The sequence below is a fragment of the Tupaia chinensis genome, unplaced genomic scaffold (assembly GCF_000334495.1).
Source record: "Tupaia chinensis unplaced genomic scaffold, TupChi_1.0 Scaffold000075_1, whole genome shotgun sequence".
NCBI lineage: Eukaryota > Metazoa > Chordata > Mammalia > Scandentia > Tupaiidae > Tupaia > Tupaia belangeri.
Window position 1 is genome coordinate 3,223,716 of NW_006159535.1, and position 22,598 is coordinate 3,246,313.

The 22,598-nt window shown below is 43.0% G+C and overlaps 1 long non-coding RNA gene across 1 annotated transcript; it reads right to left on the reverse strand.

The window, feature by feature from the left end:
• Positions 1-11,034: 11,034 nt before the first annotated feature.
• Positions 11,035-21,382, reverse strand: LOC102484818 (uncharacterized). The gene is made up of 3 exons (XR_333655.1): positions 21,314-21,382; positions 20,032-20,143; positions 11,035-11,104 (listed from the first exon to the last, which is right to left on the reverse strand). It is a non-coding gene; the product is annotated as an uncharacterized LOC102484818 (long non-coding RNA).
• Between the last annotated feature and the right edge of the window lie 1,216 nt (positions 21,383-22,598).

Consider the following 22,598-nt stretch of genomic DNA (forward strand, 5'->3'; position numbering starts at 1 on the left):
ACACCCTCATGCATATTGAAGTTGAGAAGTAGTGCCTTAAATGTTAGCTCTGTCTTTTTGCTCAAGTTTTCTTTCTGCTTGGGGTGCCATTTCCTTCTTGAGCAGCATTCCTTCTGATACTTCAGGATTCAGCTCAAATTATATCTTTTTATTTAAAATTGATGATTTTTTTTTAATTGCCAGAGGGCTCACCAGAGAGACACAGAGAGGGAGAAAGTACCCTAGTGGGGCATGATCACACTGCAATCTTTTCTCCTCAATTTTCTATCCTTTGGAAATTAGGAGCACAAACTCAGCATGTTTTTCAAAACTACAAGGCCGGGACCCAAACTGGTCAGCCTTGTGGGTTCCTGCTCCCATAGCCACTAGGCTACGGGGCCAGCCCTGATCAATTTATTGATTTGATAAATAAAGAGGCTCATCCCACTAGCCTGCCCAGCTCCATTCCTCTCAGTAGAACAAACTCCACCTTCATTTATATTTCTGTAGTCTTCATTATTTCTGCATCACAGTTTTCATCCTATTGTGCTAGAGCTTAGTTTTGAGGTGTCTGTCTTCCCCCGTAATTCCGTCTTAGTGTGTCTGGCACAAGTAGAAGCTTAATTTGACAGGGAGAGTTTTAAATGGTACATGCAGATAAGCTCTGACATTGATGAGATTCCCTTAATTACCACCACTCCCTACAGCAGAACAGCTTGAGTAAGGTCTCCTACTCTCAAAGGCCCTGACTCACTTCAGGCTGAGTACATGTTCACAAGGACTGTTTTTTCTAATCCTAATTAAATATGTCTTTGCTGCCAACTATATACCAAAGGCCAGAAGCCAGGAGGAAGGGCGTCTCTTTGAAATACATAAAGAACGACATATGACTGAGATACTGTCCCCATTCCAGGGGGAACTGGCCTCTCTGTAATTTCACCATCCTCCATGAGGGTGGAGGACTACTCAGTCTCCAGATCACTCATATGGAGGGTTTCCAAGCTAGCCACAGGCACCCCCTGAAGGGATCCAGGAGCCCTGCTAGGAGGAAGCAGAGATATTGGCTGTAACTCTCCAGAATCAACTTAGGAGACCACTTCTGTGGAAGCAGAGATATTGGCTGTAACTCTCCAGACTTAGGAGACCACTTCTGCCACCCACTCCTCCCCAGCTCCCCACCTAATGCTGGCTTCTTCCCTGTTCTCTCAGGAGTTTTTCAGAACTGGGATCTCAAGACCTCAGACTCCTGGTCTCCCAATCTCAAGGAACAATTAACAGGGAACAGGAACACATTCCCATCAACAATTGCAAATACAAGCTATTTAATTCTGCCATACCTTCAAAGTCTGGGTTTTGACGTTGACAGGATTTATTGACTCAGGTTATCCAAACACGAATTTCCAAAGGTGATTCTTGTTGAGTGTGCCGTCCCTACTCCTGCCTCTATCAGTGAAGTCTGAGTTTTGGTTTCCTTTTCTTTTTTTAAAAAAATTGTTTTATTTAGCTTTATTTATTTATTTTAATTTGATGAGAGAAAGAGAGGAGAGAAAGTAAGAAAGCAAGCTGCCAGGTCCGGGACTCGAATCTACTCAGTCTCCAGATCACTCATATGGAGGGTTTCCAAGCTAGCCACAGGCACCCCCTGAAGGGATCCAGGAGCCCTGCTAGGAGGAAGCAGAGATATTGGCTGTAACTCTCCAGACTTAGGAGACCACTTCTGCCACCCACTCCTCCCCAGCTCCCCACCTAATGCTGGCTTCTTCCCTGTTCTCTCAGGAGTTTTTCAGAACTGGGATCTCAAGACCTCAGACTCCTGGTCTCCCAATCTCAAGGAACAATTAACAGGGAACAGGAACACATTCCCATCAACAATTGCAAATACAAGCTATTTAATTCTGCCATACCTTCAAAGTCTGGGTTTTGACGTTGACAGGATTTATTGACTCAGGTTATCCAAACACGAATTTCCAAAGGTGATTCTTGTTGAGTGTGCCGTCCTGCCTCTATCAATGAAGTCTGAGTTTTGGTTTCCTTTTCTTTTTTTAAAAAAATTGTTTTATTTAGCTTTATTTATTTATTTTAATTTGATGAGAGAAAGAGAGGAGAGAAAGTAAGAAAGCAAGCTGCCAGGTCCGGGACTCGAATTGCTGTTGGCCATGTGGGAGTCCAACGCCCTTAACCACTACACCACCAACCAGCCCTTGAGTTTCGGTTTCTAATGGCGACAAATGTGGGGGGTGGGGAGAAGCCTTCTCTTTACCTTCTATTTTCCTAACTTTACAGGTATAAAAGACTTAAATATTCTTTTCATACAAGCTGCCTACTAAGACTTTGGAGCACCAAAGGACTTGTTTTAGCCAGAGCAGTTAAACTAAAGGAATCTTCACTTAGGATGGAGAAAATAAATCAATGTTTGCCTCAGGAATAATGACCAAACTTCTCTAGAGAAAGGAAAAGTGATTTCTAAATTATCAAAGCTGGCTTTAGTAATCACAGAAAGTTCTAAACTCCCTAAAGCTTTTAATAGGGACTTGATAGTATCCTTGCTATGCTAAATACAAGGTTTATTTGGCCATGATTAATTACTGATGCTGGTGTCCTCTCTTCCCCTTGGCGACATCTTCTTCCCAGCTATTCGTCTGCTTCTTCACCTTTATGGTTTCCCGACATTTGCATCTGCCACTACATTATCACTTACATATGGACAGGGCAGAGAGAACAGAAGCAAACAATGAAGTTCATTTTCCAAACGTATATGATTTCTTACTTAAACCATTAAAAGGGTTGGCTACTAACCAACCCTTCAGCTCTAATTTTGTCCTTAACTTCATTCTCTACACAGCTGTTGCTCCTGATATCTGTCTAAAATGCAAATTTTACCCTGCTGGATTCTGGCAACAGTAACTTGCACTGTTGTCCCCTGCATGACCTTCCACGATTTAACCAACTCTGCCTCTCTTGATCCCATTCACCACCAATTAGTATAGTGCAACCTAGGCTTTCTATACGCATCCAGGTTTCCAGCACTATGCTATTCTCAAAGATTCCTCCTGCTCAGGCTTCCAAATAGTGCAGATCTAAGTCAAAGAGTAAATAAAGGAGAAAGGAAAAGAGGATGTGAAATAGCAGAGAGGTAAGGAGAAATGCTTGTCTTCTCCACTTCCCAGGCTGCACCTTGTTGTATGACGGCAGCAGCAGCATGGCAGAGTTAGGAATGCCAGCAATTGTGCTTTTCTTCCCAATAAAAGATTTTTATGGAAGTATAAATTGCATTCAGAAGCGCTCAAAGCATGTTCATAAACTAGGCACATTCATGTAATCAGCACCTAGGTCAAGAAACAGTAAGACTCCCAGGAGTCTCCTTCATGGTTATTTTCTTTGTGAGGGGGACCATACTGATTTCTACTACTCTATAGAGGTGTTGACCATTTTTGAACTTCATAATGTAATATTATAGTAAGTACTCTTTTGGGTCTTGCTTCTTCAACATTTTAATATCAAGTTGTGGTTTGTTAATTTTCATTGACGTATAATACTCAGTTTTGTGACTATGCCATTATTTATCTGGCCTAAGCAATTTCTGGCTTGGGACTATTACAAATAATGCTGTTATCAGCATTCTGTTCCATGTTGCTGAGTAGACCTATGCACGCACTTATAGTGGGTATAAACTTGGAAGCAGCATTGTTGAGTCATGGGATATGTATATGTTCAGCTGTAGTATGAGGGTACTTTACTTCAAAAAGTCCATGGAAGATGGAATTAAAATGAGAGCTTATTTTGACACACACAAAACAATTAGAACCCATGCCTTCTTTTTTCATAAAACACACTTTCTGTGAACTTCTTGAAGGCCCCCAGCCCCCTTTGTAGGTGCTATTAAATGGTATTCCAATGTGTATGAGTTGTACCAGTTTATTGAATATAAGACCTCTGTGGCTCCACATCCTCTGGTATGATTGGTCTCTTATTTTAGCCATTCTGGCAGGTGTGGAGTGGTTTAGAATTGGTTTTAATTAGCATTTCCCTGATACTATGGATGCGGAGCACCTATTCATATGCTTATTAACTATTTGGATATTCTGGTTTGTGAAGTGCCTTTACAAGTCTTTTGCCCATTTTTTTCTATGGGTTCTACGTCTTTTTTCTAATCAACTTGTAGAAGAAGCTGTGCTTTTCTAAGTAATCATTGTCTGCATTTTGTCCATGTTATATGCATTTAGGGCAATTCAACTTAGCAAGCCTTAACTGAGTGATGTCTTTATGACTGGTGCATTGGAACAAAGAGGAGTGAAGCCCAAAGCTCACTCTGCCCTCAAGCTTGATCCTTGCCCTTGAGAATTTTAGATCTCCTCTTAGGCCTCTGTGCTGAAAGGAATTCTTGACAGGGACTTTGGCTTCTTCTCATTTCCATCCTATCCACATCAAGGTTTGGCTTGGTTGGGGCAGGAGTTAGATTACTCTTTTGGAAGTTCAGTGGTCAACCCTGCTGTGGGTTTCCATAAAAGGAATTGGGAGCTCTCTCCCAACTCAGATGATTTGGTGCAGATGAGTATCATTGATTCTCTCCAACTCCATAGATCCTGCTAGGGAGCAGTATGCAGAGCAGTCTGGCTGCATTCTCTTTTCCTAGGAATGAGCAGCTACAACAAAGAGCAACAAATTGATATCAATGCTGCCTTACTTCATGCCTGGAGGTAATAGTCAGCATTTTCTTTGGTTTGGAAAATATGAGCTTTCTATATGACACTTATTTTGGAATTCCGTTGCTGTGTCTTAACTGATGGCTTCCGTTTATACAGACTCCTGGTATAGCTGGATATGGACATGGACATGCATGGGCCTTAGCAGTCTATCTACAGTTGGGCAGAAAATTCTTCATGGAATTACTGAAGTCTTGTATTGCTCTTATTTTGTAATCTGATATTGTCCTGAAAGATACTGTGCTAGAATGATAAATGAACTGATTGATCAACAATCTGGGTTCTGACTACCACCATCCAGGTTGCTGTGTGACCTTGGGAAAATTGCTTAATTTCTCGGAAACTTTCTCCCTCTACTCACTTGTCAAATGGAGTCCTACTCCCTGTCCTAACTACCTTACCAAGCTTCTGAAAAAATGAAATAAAGTGATATAATATATATGTGTGTGTGTGTGTGCATGTGTGTGTATATGAAAGAGCATTTTGGAAAAATCTGAAATGCTATATATACACAAAGGTAAAGTATGACTGCATGTCAGATTTTGTTCTAATAAAGCAATCAGAGCCCTGAGTCTTCTTTTAATCATCTATCATACCTGTATTAGTTGGTGTTCAGACCTGTTAGTGACCCTTGGCTGGGAGTTCTTTTATGTATAAGGTATCTCTTTGGTCTAGATAAACTCTTGTACTTTGACATTTCACCATGCCACTATTTCCTCGGTAACCTTTTGTTTCCTTTGTTTCTTCCCAGGGTCTAGCAGACCTTTAATCACCTAGACAGGATCCACTTAGGCAGCCTCCAACTTACATCAAGGGATTTTCATTTCCTCACAGCTTTGTTAGCATTTCATATTGTTACAGGTCAAAACACAAGGTTATTTACTAGGAACTAAGAAATGTCACTAATATGAATCACGGGAGCACCATGATTCTCTCCAGATAGCCTGAATAACACCTAGTACCCAGCCTTCTGGTGAGCTCAGGAAGGCCCTGACTCCCTCAGGTCCCCCCCGACCCCAGTGTGCTTGATGGAGGTCCTGCAGGAGAGCAGCCATCCCAGCCTGGGAAGTGCCAATGCACATTGGATTTGTTGGAGGAGCCTCTTCCTTTACTGGCTGTCATTTTGTTAAAGAAAATGCTGAAAGATTCAAAAATCCATTTCCTAACCAGGAAGAGAGGATAATGAAAGTCTTTGTTCACTCATCCAAAAATCCCTTTACTCATTTACTTATTCCCTCATCATTGCCTATGCAAATACTAGTGGGAGTGATTGTATATAGCGGCAGATGTACTTTGCTGATATATTTTATCTTTCTTTTATTTGTTTCATTTTTCTACTGTCATAAATGTAGTAAAGATATGGAAGTAAGGGAGGCTACAAAGAGGAGGAGGCTCACAAGTTCTCGAGGGAAAAACAATGTACTCAGGACTCAATGGAAACAGAACTTTTTCCCCACATTCCCTTCTCTTGGCTGCTATGGCACAGCCCTTTCTTGTTTTCCTCCTTTGCTGACTTCTGTAAACATTGAGGTGCCTTTAGGTTTTATCCCAGACTCTCTTCTCTTTTCACCAAGAAGAACCCAGTTTCTCTCTGACTAGAAAGGCCTTCCATGGGCCATTGACCATCCTCAATCTTCCACTTCTAGACCTGGCCTTTTTTTTTTTTTTTTTTTGCTATAGGGCGTGTGCGCGTGCCAGAAAGACAGAGAGAGACAGAGAAACAGGAAGCGAGAAATTCCCCCCCGGGGGCATGGCCACACCGCAATCCCTTCTCCTCCATTCTCCTTTTGGGATCCTAGGCACGCATGCACACGTGCCCAGCGTGAGTTTAAGCCACTGGATCCAGGACGGAACCACGGTCAACTACAAGGGAGTTCAGTGACATAGCTATTTCACTAACTGCTGGTCCCTAGCCCCGGCCTGTTTTCTGAGTTGCAGGTAAGGATATCTACTGGCTCGCATGTGGCCATCTCGAAAATATCTCCAACTTTACATGTGAACAATGGAGCTATCGCCTTCTCCACACGCCTGCCTCTCCCCTCATCTCAGCAAAGCCAGAAACCCAGGAGTCGGTGTTGACATCCTCTCTCTAACCCCCAGCCATCCAGCACCAGTGCAGACTTCTCAGCACTGTGTGCTTACCACCCACTCTTGCCTGGATGACTGCGTGACCTCCTCACCAAGCCCCCCCCCTTCTGTTTCCTTTCACTCCATCCACTCTGCAAGAAGAATCAGCGAGTAAGAACTTTTCAAAAAATGAAAACTGAATCAGACTTCCTCTCGGTTTAAAAGCCCACAGGGGCTTTGTGCTGCACTTCAAATGAATGGCAAGATACTCACAAGACTGGCCACACCTGCCCCCCTGCCTTCTGGCCCCTTTGTCTCCTTCCCTATGGCCCTGGCTCAGGGTCTTCACTCAGGAACGTCCTTCTACCTGGAATCCTCTCCCTCAGGTCAACTCCTAGCTCTCCTTTGTATTTTGGCCACAATGTCAATCCCTAGGCATGCCTTCCCTAGCTTCCCAGTGTATGTCTCTCCTGTTATTGTTCTTATCCTCATGACCCTTCCTGTTTGTCAGTATTACTTACATGCGACTCTGAATTGGTGTGCTATGTAAGCCTCATGAAGAGAGAGATCATGCCTTCTTTCTTTCTTCAGTATCATTCTGTATCCCTTGGAATCTAGCACATGGCAGGAACTTGATAAATATTTGTTGAATAAATAAACACCCAAACTATACACAATTAGCTATTTAAATTGCAAAACATACACACTCTATTTATTCATTGAGAGCATAAAAGCAGTCATTTAAAAACCAGAACTCCCTGAGGCCTGAGAAAGTGAAGTCCTGACTGGGGGGCCTTTGCTTTTGAAACTCCACTTTTGCCTCCCCATGTGGTAAGTTGTCCACGGAGCCACTGGGACACTCCTAGCCAGAGTTCCTGCCCCAGCTGTGAGAGACAGATTTAGCAAATAAGCATACATGAGGCATAGTTAAATTTGAATTGCAGATAAATGATTGCTCAATTTTTGTTGTAACTATGCCCATGTAACATTTGGAACATGTGCTAAAAAATTATTTAGTTTATTGGGCTTCAAGTTTTACTTGGTGTCTTGCATTTTATTTGGCAACTCTTGCCCCAGCTTCTAGGCCAAATATCTGCAAACTATGGCCTTCGGACCAGATCTGACTTGCAGCCAGCTTTCATACATTGAGTATTAACAGCGTATTGTCTATGGCTGATTCCATGATCTGCTGGCCCAGTTGGACAGTTGTGACAGAGACCATATTGCCCACAAAGCCTGAAGTCACAGCTACCCTATCCTTTACAAAACAGTTGACTGGTTTCTTTTCTTTTAAAAATTCTTTTATTTAACTTTATTTATTCATTTATTTATTTTAATTTGACCAGAGAGGAACAGAGTCAGAGAGAGAGACTCAAACCACAGTCAGCCATATGGGCCACCACACCACCTGCTGGCCACGATTGGTTCCTTTTCTATGCCATGCTGTGGGTCGTAAGTCCATGAAGCAATCTTGAGCCACCTCCCTCAGAACAAGTGTCCTCTGATGTGGCTCCTGAGGGTGGCCAAGCTGAAGAGTGCAGGGATGTGGATGGGGTTTGGAAGCTCTCAAGGTGCAGCTCTGGCTGATGGTGGGAGGCTGTAGGCTGTTCCTCCCTGAGCCACCCTGCCTTGCCTGCAACTGTGAGGAGTCTCAGAATTCTAAATTTGCACCTGACCTTCCAGTGCTTTAGAAAAACTGTTTTCCAAGACAGAAAACATATTTTATTTACTTTGTGTATGAGATTGATTCAACTTTTAAATAATTAAACATGTGGTATGCAGGCCTCCTTGTGTACTCTTGACCCGGACCCCTCAAATGTCAGGTCTGTTTTAATCAAGGCAAAGAAATATCACCAATAGTGCCATCTTGTGGTGAGATCTACTATTACCATTTCTAAGCTGTTAAATTCCCCCAAATGCTTTAGTCCCCCAGATTTAGGAGTTGAAGAACTCTGACTGTGACTGTAAGAAGCAAAATTCAAAGCAATACTGCTAGAGCACTAGGAATCTCTAAGACACTTTATGAGACATTAAAGGGATATTGAATGTTATTCTGCATAGTTTTTTAAAATATTAGTGATTTCTGAGTGGCCCGTAGTAATAAATTCTCTGATTTATACACTACGTTACAACTCACAAAATGTCCACACATAATTTCCTACCTGAACCTCATAACCACAGTACGGACTCCACTGAAAATGTAAACTCTTATGGTCATTAACTTAGCCAGCCCGTCAGCAATTCAAGTACCCTTACTGTCATATTAGAGCCATCTTGCTATTAACCAGAATGGGAGTAAAGTCAAAAATCAATTCCCCTTGCCATGAAGAGCACGGGAGTTACATTTCAGCATCCTGGAGGCTTGATGATACCCTTCTCTTAGAGTTCACAGGCCACGATAGAGGAGGGGAGGTTTCTGAAAGGCTACTGTGATCAATCCTTTGATCTCAGAGACTGAGATGATTTTTCAATATCCACAGCAGAAAGCATTTAGCCACAAAGTTGACTCTGACTTTTCTGTTATTTCTCAAACACCTTTCAAACCCCCTTCTCTGTTCTGCAGGCAGATGGTAAAGACCTTGGCCTTGAGTAGGGACTCTGGTGGGATTAACCTTCATTGTGCCTCTACTCCAACACAGCTGGTGGTTTTGAGTGGCTTCTAGGACTTTTCATTTCAATCTTCCAGAGATTAATATCTCGTACAGAGGTAGCTGTGAAAACAGCTTTCCCCAACAAACCAGCGGGTGAACTGGGGAGTTCACCATTATAGGGGATGATACATAGTTAAGTTTCACATAACAGGGTCAGAGAGAGAGACTCAAACCACAGTCAGCCATATGGGCCACCACACCACCTGCTGGCCACGATTGGTTCCTTTTCTATGCCATGCTGTGAGTCACCAGTGCCTGAAGCAATCTTGAGCCACCTCCCTCAGAACAAGTGTCCTCTGATGTGGCTCCTGAGGGTGGCCAAGCTGAAGAGTGCAGGGATGTGGATGGGGTTTGGAAGCTCTCAAGGTGCAGCTCTGGCTGATGGTGGGAGGCTGTAGGCTGTTCCTCCCTGAGCCACCCTGCCTTGCCTGCAACTGTGAGGAGTCTCAGAATTCTAAATTTGCACCTGACCTTCCAGTGCTTTAGAAGAACTGTTTTCCAAGACAGAAAACATATTTTATTTACTTTGTGTATGAGATTGATTCAACTTTTAAATAATTAAACATGTGGTATGCAGGCCTCCTTGTGTACTCTTGACCCGGACCCCTCAAATGTCAGGTCTGTTTTAATCAAGGCAAAGAAATATCACCAATAGTGCCATCTTGTGGTGAGATCTACTATTACCATTTCTAAGCTGTTAAATTCCCCCAAATGCTTTAGTCCCCCAGATTTAGGAGTTGAAGAACTCTGACTGTGACTGTAAGAAGCAAAATTCAAAGCAATACTGCTAGAGCACTAGGAATCTCTAAGACACTTTATGAGACATTAAAGGGATATTGAATGTTATTCTGCATAGTTTTTTAAAATATTAGTGATTTCTGAGTGGCCCGTAGTAATAAATTCTCTGATTTATACACTACGTTACAACTCACAAAATGTCCACACATAATTTCCTACCTGAACCTCATAACCACAGTACGGACTCCACTGAAAATGTAAACTCTTATGGTCATTAACTTAGCCAGCCCGTCAGCAATTCAAGTACCCTTACTGTCATATTAGAGCCATCTTGCTATTAACCAGAATGGGAGTAAAGTCAAAAATCAATTCCCCTTGCCATGAAGAGCACGGGAGTTACATTTCAGCATCCTGGAGGCTTGATGATACCCTTCTCTTAGAGTTCACAGGCCACGATAGAGGAGGGGCCCCCCCCCCCTTCTGTTTCCTTTCACTCCATCCACTCTGCAAGAAGAATCAGCGAGTATGAACTTTTCAAAAAATGAAAACTGAATCAGACTTCCTCTCGGTTTAAAAGCCCACAGGGGCTTTGTGCTGCACTTCAAATGAATGGCAAGATACTCACAAGACTGGCCACACCTGCCCCCCTGCCTTCTGGCCCCTTTGTCTCCTTCCCTATGGCCCTGGCTCAGGGTCTTCACTCAGGAACGTCCTTCTACCTGGAATCCTCTCCCTCAGGTCAACTCCTAGCTCTCCTTTGTATTTTGGCCACAATGTCAATCCCTAGGCATGCCTTCCCTAGCTTCCCAGTGTATGTCTCTCCTGTTATTGTTCTTATCCTCATGACCCTTCCTGTTTGTCAGTATTACTTACATGCGACTCTGAATTGGTGTGCTATGTAAGCCTCATGAAGAGAGAGATCATGCCTTCTTTCTTTCTTCAGTATCATTCTGTATCCCTTGGAATCTAGCACATGGCAGGAACTTGATAAATATTTGTTGAATAAATAAACACCCAAACTATACACAATTAGCTATTTAAATTGCAAAACATACACACTCTATTTATTCATTGAGAGCATAAAAGCAGTCATTTAAAAACCAGAACTCCCTGAGGCCTGAGAAAGTGAAGTCCTGACTGGGGGGCCTTTGCTTTTGAAACTCCACTTTTGCCTCCCCATGTGGTAAGTTGTCCACGGAGCCACTGGGACACTCCTAGCCAGAGTTCCTGCCCCAGCTGTGAGAGACAGATTTAGCAAATAAGCATACATGAGGCATAGTTAAATTTGAATTGCAGATAAATGATTGCTCAATTTTTGTTGTAACTATGCCCATGTAACATTTGGAACATGTGCTAAAAAATTATTTAGTTTATTGGGCTTCAAGTTTTACTTGGTGTCTTGCATTTTATTTGGCAACTCTTGCCCCAGCTTCTAGGCCAAATATCTGCAAACTATGGCCTTCGGACCAGATCTGACTTGCAGCCAGCTTTCATACATTGAGTATTAACAGCGTATTGTCTATGGCTGATTCCATGATCTGCTGGCCCAGTTGGACAGTTGTGACAGAGACCCTATTGCCCACAAAGCCTGAAGTCACAGCTACCCTATCCTTTACAAAACAGTTGACTGGTTTCTTTTCTTTTAAAAATTCTTTTATTTAACTTTATTTATTCATTTATTTATTTTAATTTGACCAGAGAGGAACAGAGTCAGAGAGAGAGACTCAAACCACAGTCAGCCATATGGGCCACCACACCACCTGCTGGCCACGATTGGTTCCTTTTCTATGCCATGCTGTGGGTCGTAAGTCCATGAAGCAATCTTGAGCCACCTCCCTCAGAACAAGTGTCCTCTGATGTGGCTCCTGAGGGTGGCCAAGCTGAAGAGTGCAGGGATGTGGATGGGGTTTGGAAGCTCTCAAGGTGCAGCTCTGGCTGATGGTGGGAGGCTGTAGGCTGTTCCTCCCTGAGCCACCCTGCCTTGCCTGCAACTGTGAGGAGTCTCAGAATTCTAAATTTGCACCTGACCTTCCAGTGCTTTAGAAGAACTGTTTTCCAAGACAGAAAACATATTTTATTTACTTTGTGTATGAGATTGATTCAACTTTTAAATAATTAAACATGTGGTATGCAGGCCTCCTTGTGTACTCTTGACCCGGACCCCTCAAATGTCAGGTCTGTTTTAATCAAGGCAAAGAAATATCACCAATAGTGCCATCTTGTGGTGAGATCTACTATTACCATTTCTAAGCTGTTAAATTCCCCCAAATGCTTTAGTCCCCCAGATTTAGGAGTTGAAGAACTCTGACTGTGACTGTAAGAAGCAAAATTCAAAGCAATACTGCTAGAGCACTGGGAATCTCTAAGACACTTTATGAGACATTAAAGGGATATTGAATGTTATTCTGCATAGTTTTTTAAAATATTAGTGATTTCTGAGTGGCCCGTAGTAATAAATTCTCTGATTTATACACTACGTTACAACTCACAAAATGTCCACACATAATTTCCTACCTGAACCTCATAACCACAGTACGGACTCCACTGAAAATGTAAACTCTTATGGTCATTAACTTAGCCAGCCCGTCAGCAATTCAAGTACCCTTACTGTCATATTAGAGCCATCTTGCTATTAACCAGAATGGGAGTAAAGTCAAAAATCAATTCCCCTTGCCATGAAGAGCACGGGAGTTACATTTCAGCATCCTGGAGGCTTGATGATACCCTTCTCTTAGAGTTCACAGGCCACGATAGAGGAGGGGAGGTTTCTGAAAGGCTACTGTGATCAATCCTTTGATCTCAGAGACTGAGATGATTTTTCAATATCCACAGCAGAAAGCATTTAGCCACAAAGTTGACTCTGACTTTTCTGTTATTTCTCAAACACCTTTCAAACCCCCTTCTCTGTTCTGCAGGCAGATGGTAAAGACCTTGGCCTTGAGTAGGGACTCTGGTGGGATTAACCTTCATTGTGCCTCTACTCCAACACAGCTGGTGGTTTTGAGTGGCTTCTAGGACTTTTCATTTCAATCTTCCAGAGATTAATATCTCGTACAGAGGTAGCTGTGAAAACAGCTTTCCCCAACAAACCAGCGGGTGAACTGGGGAGTTCACCATTATAGGGGATGATACATAGTTAAGTTTCACATAACAGCTAGAAATACATGGAGGGAATTCAGAGAAAGAGACAAGAAGCTGGAAGCAGCACTTCTGTTAAATTATGCTTTTCTTAAAGATCAATAGATGCTTCAAAGAAGTCCACTGAGGGGTGTTTATGTGGCTTTGATGAAAGCAGTTGTGCCTCTTGCCGCTGGGAGTGCCAATCTGCACCACCCAAGAGATGCCTTTCCAACTTTTTGATTGTGCAATGTACAATTTATAGGAAAACAAGTTTACTTTGCTTTTCACAGTAGACTTCTGGGTATGCAATGAGCTGGGGGACTGAATTTATCAGATCCAGGCTGGCCTGCAGCTCCAGACTCATTCATTTATTCATGCATGCATTCAATGAATGTTGATTGAATCCCATCTGTGCCTCATCTGCTGTGCTCAGTATTAAATTAATAAGACTTGACCATACTCACATGGCATTTAGAGGTTTATACTGCTGAAGACACATTTTGCAGGGGACCAGGAAAGGCTTTCCAAGAAGGAGGTGCTTGAGCTGTGTTTTGAAGAATGATTATCAAGAGACATGGGAGGGAACTCAGGCTGGCTGACAACAAAGCCTACACTCTTAACTACCAGAGAAGGTCTACTGTTTTGAGAGAAAGCACCTCAAAAAGGGACTTCACCAAGAGAAGCTCAGTTCCTAATTCCCCACCCCACAGAAGAGTTTGAGACTGGGGGTTACACGGATGGCAAAGGGAGGAAGGACAGAGGCAGAATGGAAACAGTGACTAGTGGAGAAACTGAAGCAACCCCAGAACACAGCTATTCTGCTGACTTTGACCAGGAGGAGGCAGTGCAGGGCTCTTCGGGGAGACCTTGGACTTCAAGGCCAAGCTGAAGAGTGCAGGGATGTGGATGGGGTTTGGAAGCTCTCAAGGTGCAGCTCTGGCTGATGGTGGGAGGCTGTAGGCTGTTCCTCCCTGAGCCACCCTGCCTTGCCTGCAACTGTGAGGAGTCTCAGAATTCTAAATTTGCACCTGACCTTCCAGTGCTTTAGAAAAACTGTTTTCCAAGACAGAAAACATATTTTATTTACTTTGTGTATGAGATTGATTCAACTTTTAAATAATTAAACATGTGGTATGCAGGCCTCCTTGTGTACTCTTGACCCGGACCCCTCAAATGTCAGGTCTGTTTTAATCAAGGCAAAGAAATATCACCAATAGTGCCATCTTGTGGTGAGATCTACTATTACCATTTCTAAGCTGTTAAATTCCCCCAAATGCTTTAGTCCCCCAGATTTAGGAGTTGAAGAACTCTGACTGTGACTGTAAGAAGCAAAATTCAAAGCAATACTGCTAGAGCACTGGGAATCTCTAAGACACTTTATGAGACATTAAAGGGATATTGAATGTTATTCTGCATAGTTTTTTAAAATATTAGTGATTTCTGAGTGGCCCGTAGTAATAAATTCTCTGATTTATACACTACGTTACAACTCACAAAATGTCCACACATAATTTCCTACCTGAACCTCATAACCACAGTACGGACTCCACTGAAAATGTAAACTCTTATGGTCATTAACTTAGCCAGCCCGTCAGCAATTCAAGTACCCTTACTGTCATATTAGAGCCATCTTGCTATTAACCAGAATGGGAGTAAAGTCAAAAATCAATTCCCCTTGCCATGAAGAGCACGGGAGTTACATTTCAGCATCCTGGAGGCTTGATGATACCCTTCTCTTAGAGTTCACAGGCCACGATAGAGGAGGGGAGGTTTCTGAAAGGCTACTGTGATCAATCTTTGATCTCAGAGACTGAGATGATTTTTCAATATCCACAGCAGAAAAAATTTAGCCACAAAGTTGACTCTGACTTTTCTGTTATTTCTCAAACACCTTTCAAACCCCCTTCTCTGTTCTGCAGGCAGATGGTAAAGACCTTGGCCTTGAGTAGGGACTCTGGTGGGATTAACCTTCATTGTGCCTCTACTCCAACACAGCTGGTGGTTTTGAGTGGCTTCTAGGACTTTTCATTTCAATCTTCCAGAGATTAATATCTCGTACAGAGGTAGCTGTGAAAACAGCTTTCCCCAACAAACCAGCGGGTGAACTGGGGAGTTCACCATTATAGGGGATGATACATAGTTAAGTTTCACATAACAGCTAGAAATACATGGAGGGAATTCAGAGAAAGAGACAAGAAGCTGGAAGCAGCACTTCTGTTAAATTATGCTTTTCTTAAAGATCAATAGATGCTTCAAAGAAGTCCACTGAGGGGTGTTTATGTGGCTTTGATGAAAGCAGTTGTGCCTCTTGCCGCTGGGAGTGCCAATCTGCACCACCCAAGAGATGCCTTTCCAACTTTTTGATTGTGCAATGTACAATTTATAGGAAAACAAGTTTACTTTGCTTTTCACAGTAGACTTCTGGGTATGCAATGAGCTGGGGGACTGAATTTATCAGATCCAGGCTGGCCTGCAGCTCCAGACTCATTCATTTATTCATGCATGCATTCAATGAATGTTGATTGAATCCCATCTGTGCCTCATCTGCTGTGCTCAGTATTAAATTAATAAGACTTGACCATACTCACATGGCATTTAGAGGTTTATACTGCTGAAGACACATTTTGCAGGGGACCAGGAAAGGCTTTCCAAGAAGGAGGTGCTTGAGCTGTGTTTTGAAGGATGATTATCAAGAGACATGGGAGGGAACTCAGGCTGGCTGACAACAAAGCCTACACTCTTAACTACCAGAGAAGGTCTACTGTTTTGAGAGAAAGCACCTCAAAAAGGGACTTCACCAAGAGAAGCTCAGTTCCTAATTCCCCACCCCACAGAAGAGTTTGAGACTGGATGTTACACAGATGGCAAAGGGAAGAAGGACAGAGGCAGAATGGAAACAGTGACTAGTGGAGAAACTGAAGCAACCCCAGAACACAGCTATTCTGCTGACTTTGACCAGGAGGAGGCAGTGCAGGGCTCTTCGGGGAGACCTTGGACTTCAACTCTTTCAGTGGGAAGGTCCATGAAGGTAAAGTTCACCAGATCTTCTCCTCAGGAAGTCCACACCCATTTAAAATTGTTTCCACTGTGATTATTGCTTTCTGAAATGTGATGTGCATTTGTTTACATCATTATTTATTATCTTTCTCTTCCTCTCCAGGACAAACAGTGAGCAAAGGCCTTGGCTATCTTGCTTTCTGTAGTATCCCAAGTGTATGCATTAGTGCCTGGCATATATTAATTTCTCAGTAAATATTTAAAAATAAGTTAATGTGTGAATGTATCTGGGATTGAGAAATGGACATTACCTAAAAACTAGTATCTATGTGTTGCCTTTGCTCATAAGAGAACATCTTGATCCTATGGTCCATTCCACTTTTGCAAGATGATCAAGAGCAAACAGCACGGGAAACCACAGGAGAGTCTCTTTGTTGGCAAAATAGACACCCTTTGTGTAATCTGAGCTGAGTCCTGCTGGGGCTGGGGCCAGAAAGCCAAGGCCAAGGACCAGTGGGAAGAGAGGAGTGGGAAAGGTCCTGGAGCCTCCTCCTGTGGCAGCAGAGAGGTTGGAAAGCACAGTAGTAACATGAGATGCCCGGTTCTGTGAATCTGAGGCTCAAAACAGAAGGGAACAATAAACAAGAAGGTACAAAGCTATATCCATGCTGTGGGCAGAGTGGAAAACGTCCCGGGGTTGTGGTTGAGCCTGAGAAAATCTGAAGGCCAAGCTCTCCCTTGCAGGTGTGCTTGTGCTGACTCCAGGGAGAGATTCCAAATCTGACTCCTACTGTTATTTTGTGACTTGCTTCTAGCTTATCCTCGTGGCCTCACTCACTTAGAAGCATCCTTTTGTCAAGAAGATTTTTATACAGTTGACAGGTGAAAAAGCTAGATAGACAAGCTGTAAAAAAAGACTAGTGCAGCTGGTCAGCAAAATATGTTCGTCACCCCTCTGAGTGCGCTGGGGACTTGATGTGTTGAGAACAGATGTAGGTAGCCTTTTAAAGGGACCTCAGAGAAATCCGCAGAGTGATATCACAAGTGGTACCCTTTGACAGTGGAGCAGTCTGGGTCACGTCTGCGGCACGATGGGATCTGCTTCCTGGGACCAGGATCAGAGTCAAAGTGGTAGTTTTCAAATTTTAACTGAGCTTAGTTCCAAAGTGATGTCAGAGTGCCTTTCAGGCTCATCGCCACCTGCCCTGCATCGTAAAAGGCCACCTTGTGTCTACTTAGGGTGACCAACCATTCCAGGATTCCCAGGACTAAGGGGGTTTCAGGACATGGGACTTTCAGTTTCAAATCTGGGAAAGTCCTGAGAAAACCAGGACTAGCTGGTCACTCCATTCCCTACATCACCACTGGCTGTTTCCCCTTCCTACACTCCCTTGACTTTATTAATTATCTTTATTATGGATTATTTCTTCTCTGATCCCTCATCCTCTTTTCCTTCTCTTGCTTTTAGGCCTTCATCTCTGATTCATGAGACTGCGCCTCAGTCTCTCCAGGTGTCTTGGGCACCACAGTTTGACACCATCTGGCTTGGGAACTGGTGAATGAAATGCACCTGCTGGGTGTTTGGTTCCTGCTGGGAACAGTGTCCCTAAGTGTTTGTGTGGTGCCTAAGTCTAGACCATCATTCACACTGTCAAGATTCTGGAAAAACAGGTTGTTAAGTGATGCATAAACAGGGCCAGGCACTTGGGGACCCCTCAGAGGATTCTCAAATTCTGCCCAGTGGAACCGAGAGGCCAGAGGTACTATGTACTAATCAAATGAATGGATTGACAGCAAGCATGTCTGTCTAGATAAATCTTCTGAGATAAGCAAGCATTTAGGAAAGCCTTTCGAGGTGCAAGGTGCCAGAGAACATTGCTAGCCTTTGCCTCAAAGATCATACCCTGGAGAGGATGAAATCTACTTTAATTTTCCTACCCCAGAGGGCAGAATTTCTTTAGTACAAAGCCTTAGACCTTGTCCTTTGAGTAAAAGGGAATAATAGTTTTCCCCTTACTTACATGTCAGAAATAAGAGAGAGAGGAGAAACTGCTGGACAGACTCAGTAATCTGTGTGATCTCAAGTTCGTCCTGTCAAGTCTGGATTTGAAGGTGGTATTTCCATCGATGAATCTGCTCTGACACCTTAATGGGAATGGAAGGGCTACAAAATGGAACTCAGCCAGGGTGGAGTGGAGGTGGAACTTTGAAATCTGCTTTAGGTCTTTCTTTAACATTTAACTCATCCTCAGAATACCTCATAGATCTATACATACCTGATTACCCCAGGTCACCTGTGGTGACATCTAAGTGTCTTTTCCCCTAAATTTCTAATTTATATTTCAGTGGTATTAAGTACATCCCATCGTTGTGCAAAACACCCTATTGTTCTAAGGCGCCATTCTGCTGCTCTACAGTGCCACGCTTGTGGTGTTTTGTTGCCGCAGCCCTAGGAAGCAAATACAGAGATGAAAGAGGAGTCCTGATCATATTGCTTAGCTCCTTGGATCCAGCCATGCTTTAATTTCCTTGACTCGTTGATATGAGCCAATAAATGTATTTATTTACTTACATTTTTAAAAGTTTATTTATATCTTCCATGAGAGAGAGAGACTGGGAAAAAGAGAGACAGTCACGATCAACAGGGTCCTCATCCTGCAATCTACAGGGCCATGGGAAAAGTCACGATGCATTTTTGCATAGAAAAACACGTCATGACTTTTCAGACGGCCGGATATGTCCAGTGTCAGCTGACCCAATCACGAGCATGTGTACGTATACGTGGCATGTGGAGAGGTCGCAGGACATGAACCCATGTGGATCCAACTGCATCACTGCTGCACCATCCCCGGCCCCATTTGTGTCAATTCGTTTTTGAGTGGGTTTCTATCATTTCTGTCATGTAAAAGAATCCTAACACAGGTAGGGCACACTGGTGAAAAATGTTTTTATTATCCTCCTATAAATGAAGATCCTAACCCTACAAGATGAATGACCTCATTCAGAAGCACGAAAGGAACCAGTTCCTTCAGTTCCTTCCTTCTCTCTCTCTTCTGATTCTCTCACTATGCTATTACTCCAACCCAGTGCAGCTTTAGCAAATAATAAACTATTTGGGGATATGGGCCAAGTCCAAGACAGAAATTAACAGCTTGCAAATTTACAGCACAATTAGACAAAGCCTCATTAAAATGCTAGGTAGGGGCATATGGTAGTGAGGTGAGAATCAGAGAATAAGGTGAGAGAATGTAGAGTGTCTCAAAGAACTTCCCAGAAAGCTCCTCCATGCACACAGCTCTTCCAAGGCAGCTCTAGGTCTTACGTCCAAGGGACTGAATTGATGATGCATAGCAAACAATTAATTTCTGTTAAATACCAGCTGGTTAATGAAAGAATATTTTCTAATTCAGGACAATCCCAAGAAAGATGTACTTATAAATGGCACTGATATTTAACCAACCAACCATGACCATTGCAACATTTGGATTTAATGGGATTGGTTGCTTTATATTAATTAACTGCAGATTGATTGCTATCTGTATTTGTTGAGATTTCATACAGGTGATTATCCAGTAATGGCAGAGCTATTGAAACTCATGCCATCCTGGCTCTAAGAGCCAGGTATATTAAGCAGGGAATGAACAGCTATGCTAAAGCATGGTCATATGGAATAAAAAACATGAGATTTGGATCTATGGACAGGAAAGGTGAGGGTCACCACCTGCAGCTAAGTCATAGTTCCAACAGATGGTAAGTGACCGAAACAGGCTACTTACCTAACTGCAAAGACACGGTGGGCTCCCTAGTCTGGTCTGAGTGGGACAGGTGAGATCAGAACAGGGCTATGGCGAATCATTAGATCACTACCCAGAAAGACTGTTCTTCCCTCTGTGAACCAGGGGTAATGAATCATTTTAGTTTTCCATGGAGTTAGAATAAAGTATAGATACAACCAAGGTTACAAATTCAATATAAATTATAGATTGAGGATGGGGAAAGGAGTAAGTCAATGTAAAACCAGAGTGACCCTAGGCAAGTCTTTCATCTTCATTATCTTACAGCTGTAAAATAGAGAGTAACAGTGGGTTTTAATAAGGCCTCAAATATTACAGCGAATGCCAAATGCATTGGGAATGCAGAAGCCCTAAGCACTGTAAGCCTGTTAAGCTTGTTCCTAAGGGTCAGATGGGATTGCTCTGAACCACAGGCACACATTGCCTGTCTAGCCTTCAGCGGACATGCCCAAAACTGGTTGGTGCCTTTAAGATACCACTAGAGTGGAAGCCCTTGCAGCTGGGTCAATGGCAATTCCGCGAGGTTTGGCAAAGCTGCTCTGAGCTGGTATCTCTTGTATGACTTGGCTCCCTTCTCATGGCTAACTTGGCTTTGCTGCCTGGTTTGGTTCTATCCTCCCTGGCTCTAGGCCAGTCCCATTCTGATCTACTCTGCCCAGACTTTGGGTCTCTGGCTTTGTCCTCAGAATGGCTGACCAATAACCCAGCTTGACTCTGTTACTTGGATGAGAACCAAGTTCAATGCCCAGTCTCCCACTGATAACGCAGAAGGGCCCTGGGCTGTTTCTGCCAAGTCCCATACTATGAATTGACAGACAGTAGCGTGTAGATGGCTGAGCCTGAATACTTCCCTGCTGCTAGAGAGGTAGCTCCCTGCTTCCCTCCTGCCATGGGGAATGAGAGTCTCCATCTTCTGACACCCATTACAAAGAATACCACATGTACATTAATGACCACAAATGACAGCAGGGGGAGGGGATGGGCAGAGGTAGTAATGGTGGGGACAGGAATTGTAACACAGAAGGGGTGGGGAGATAAGCGGGAGGCTCCTTGCCTTTTGGGAGCCATGTGACCCCCTGCACCTTCAGATCTGAGTTACCCTACAGAATTCAGAGGGCCAGAGAGGCTAACCCACATTTCTGACCCAGATTCTATAACCGAAAGTATTTGCTAGGTTGAATAAAGGCTCGGAAAATAACATCCGTCTTCATGTAGTGGTCTCCAAAGGAAGGTGCATGTCCGAGCCCCCAGCCCATGTTCTCACCTTTCCAAATTAGGTCACACTGCCTGTGTCTTCATCTCCTCCCCAGTTCCTGAGACTTGGCTTCTTCACCCCTGGGGAAATGTGAATTTTCATCAGACAGGAAGGCTCGAGTCGCCAACTGTGAAATTGCTCCCTAAATACCTTAAATGCCTAGTCATATGCACTATTTAATTTACTTTTAATATTACAGGTTTTTTAAAGTGCCACAAAGCTAACGCTCAGCTAAAGATGAGTTTATGTCACTACTTGTTCAGAATGGATTTTTGAAAAATTACCTTGTGTATTTGAGCAATTCCTCTCTAGACAGCTGCAGGCTCTCTTGTTTGTTGCTGAGCAGTTTGCTGTAAATTAATGCAACATTATACTCTACTTTCAGATGATTCTCTATCTGATGTTCCTATTTACTCATGACTCTTAGAATTCCTGCAAGGAAGGAGAGGAGATCTCACTTTACGTGAACGTCTGTGAGGTTGGTGCTGTGCTCAGCAACATGCTTCATTGATCCTAATCAAGACTCAGAGAGGGGTTTTATTGCCCCACTTTACAGAAATGTAACTGAAGTTCAAAAAGGTTAAGCAACATAATTCTGGTTGCAGAGGGGATTCCAGAGTTCTCTACATTATTCCTTTAGCTTGCATTTTGGTGCTTAAGTCACAGTGTCACTCAATAAATGTGGGTTAAAGGAATAAATACAAGATGTACGCTCTTCGCCCATTTTGTCCAGTGCCAAAAAAATGTTCCTGTTCACAGAGCTTTCAGTTGCAGGGTTGAGGTGGCGCCAGGTGAGCCACACCCTCCTGCAGAACAATAAAAAATGGGCTTTTAATGAGGGCTCTGGAGGGCCTCAATGTGCTTCCTAAATTCTCAAAGAGAGTCAATTATTTTCAATTTGATTGTCATCTTTGAAATTCCTGATTACCAGTCCCGTTAGTATACAGGGAATTCTCTTCTCACTGAATTTAAGAAAGGAAGAAAACATCCTGTGGTTGTCAGCCATGTTTGATAAGCAACTCACCTGTTACCTATTTCATATCCTAAGGGATCACAGGAGCACTTGTATAGGTAAAGGGGAGCCAGAGCATCTTCTGAATCTTGAACAAATAAACTAAAAACTCACTGCTGGACAATAGAGTTGAATCAGGACCAAGGTAAAGATTAAGACCCATTAGAGCCTGCTATGATTCATGATATGTCATATGTTAGAGTAGAATTGTTGATGATATGTGGTTTCAGTTTAGTGTTTGTGTGTATAAAAGCACGTCGACAGTGAACAAAATGTTCGTAT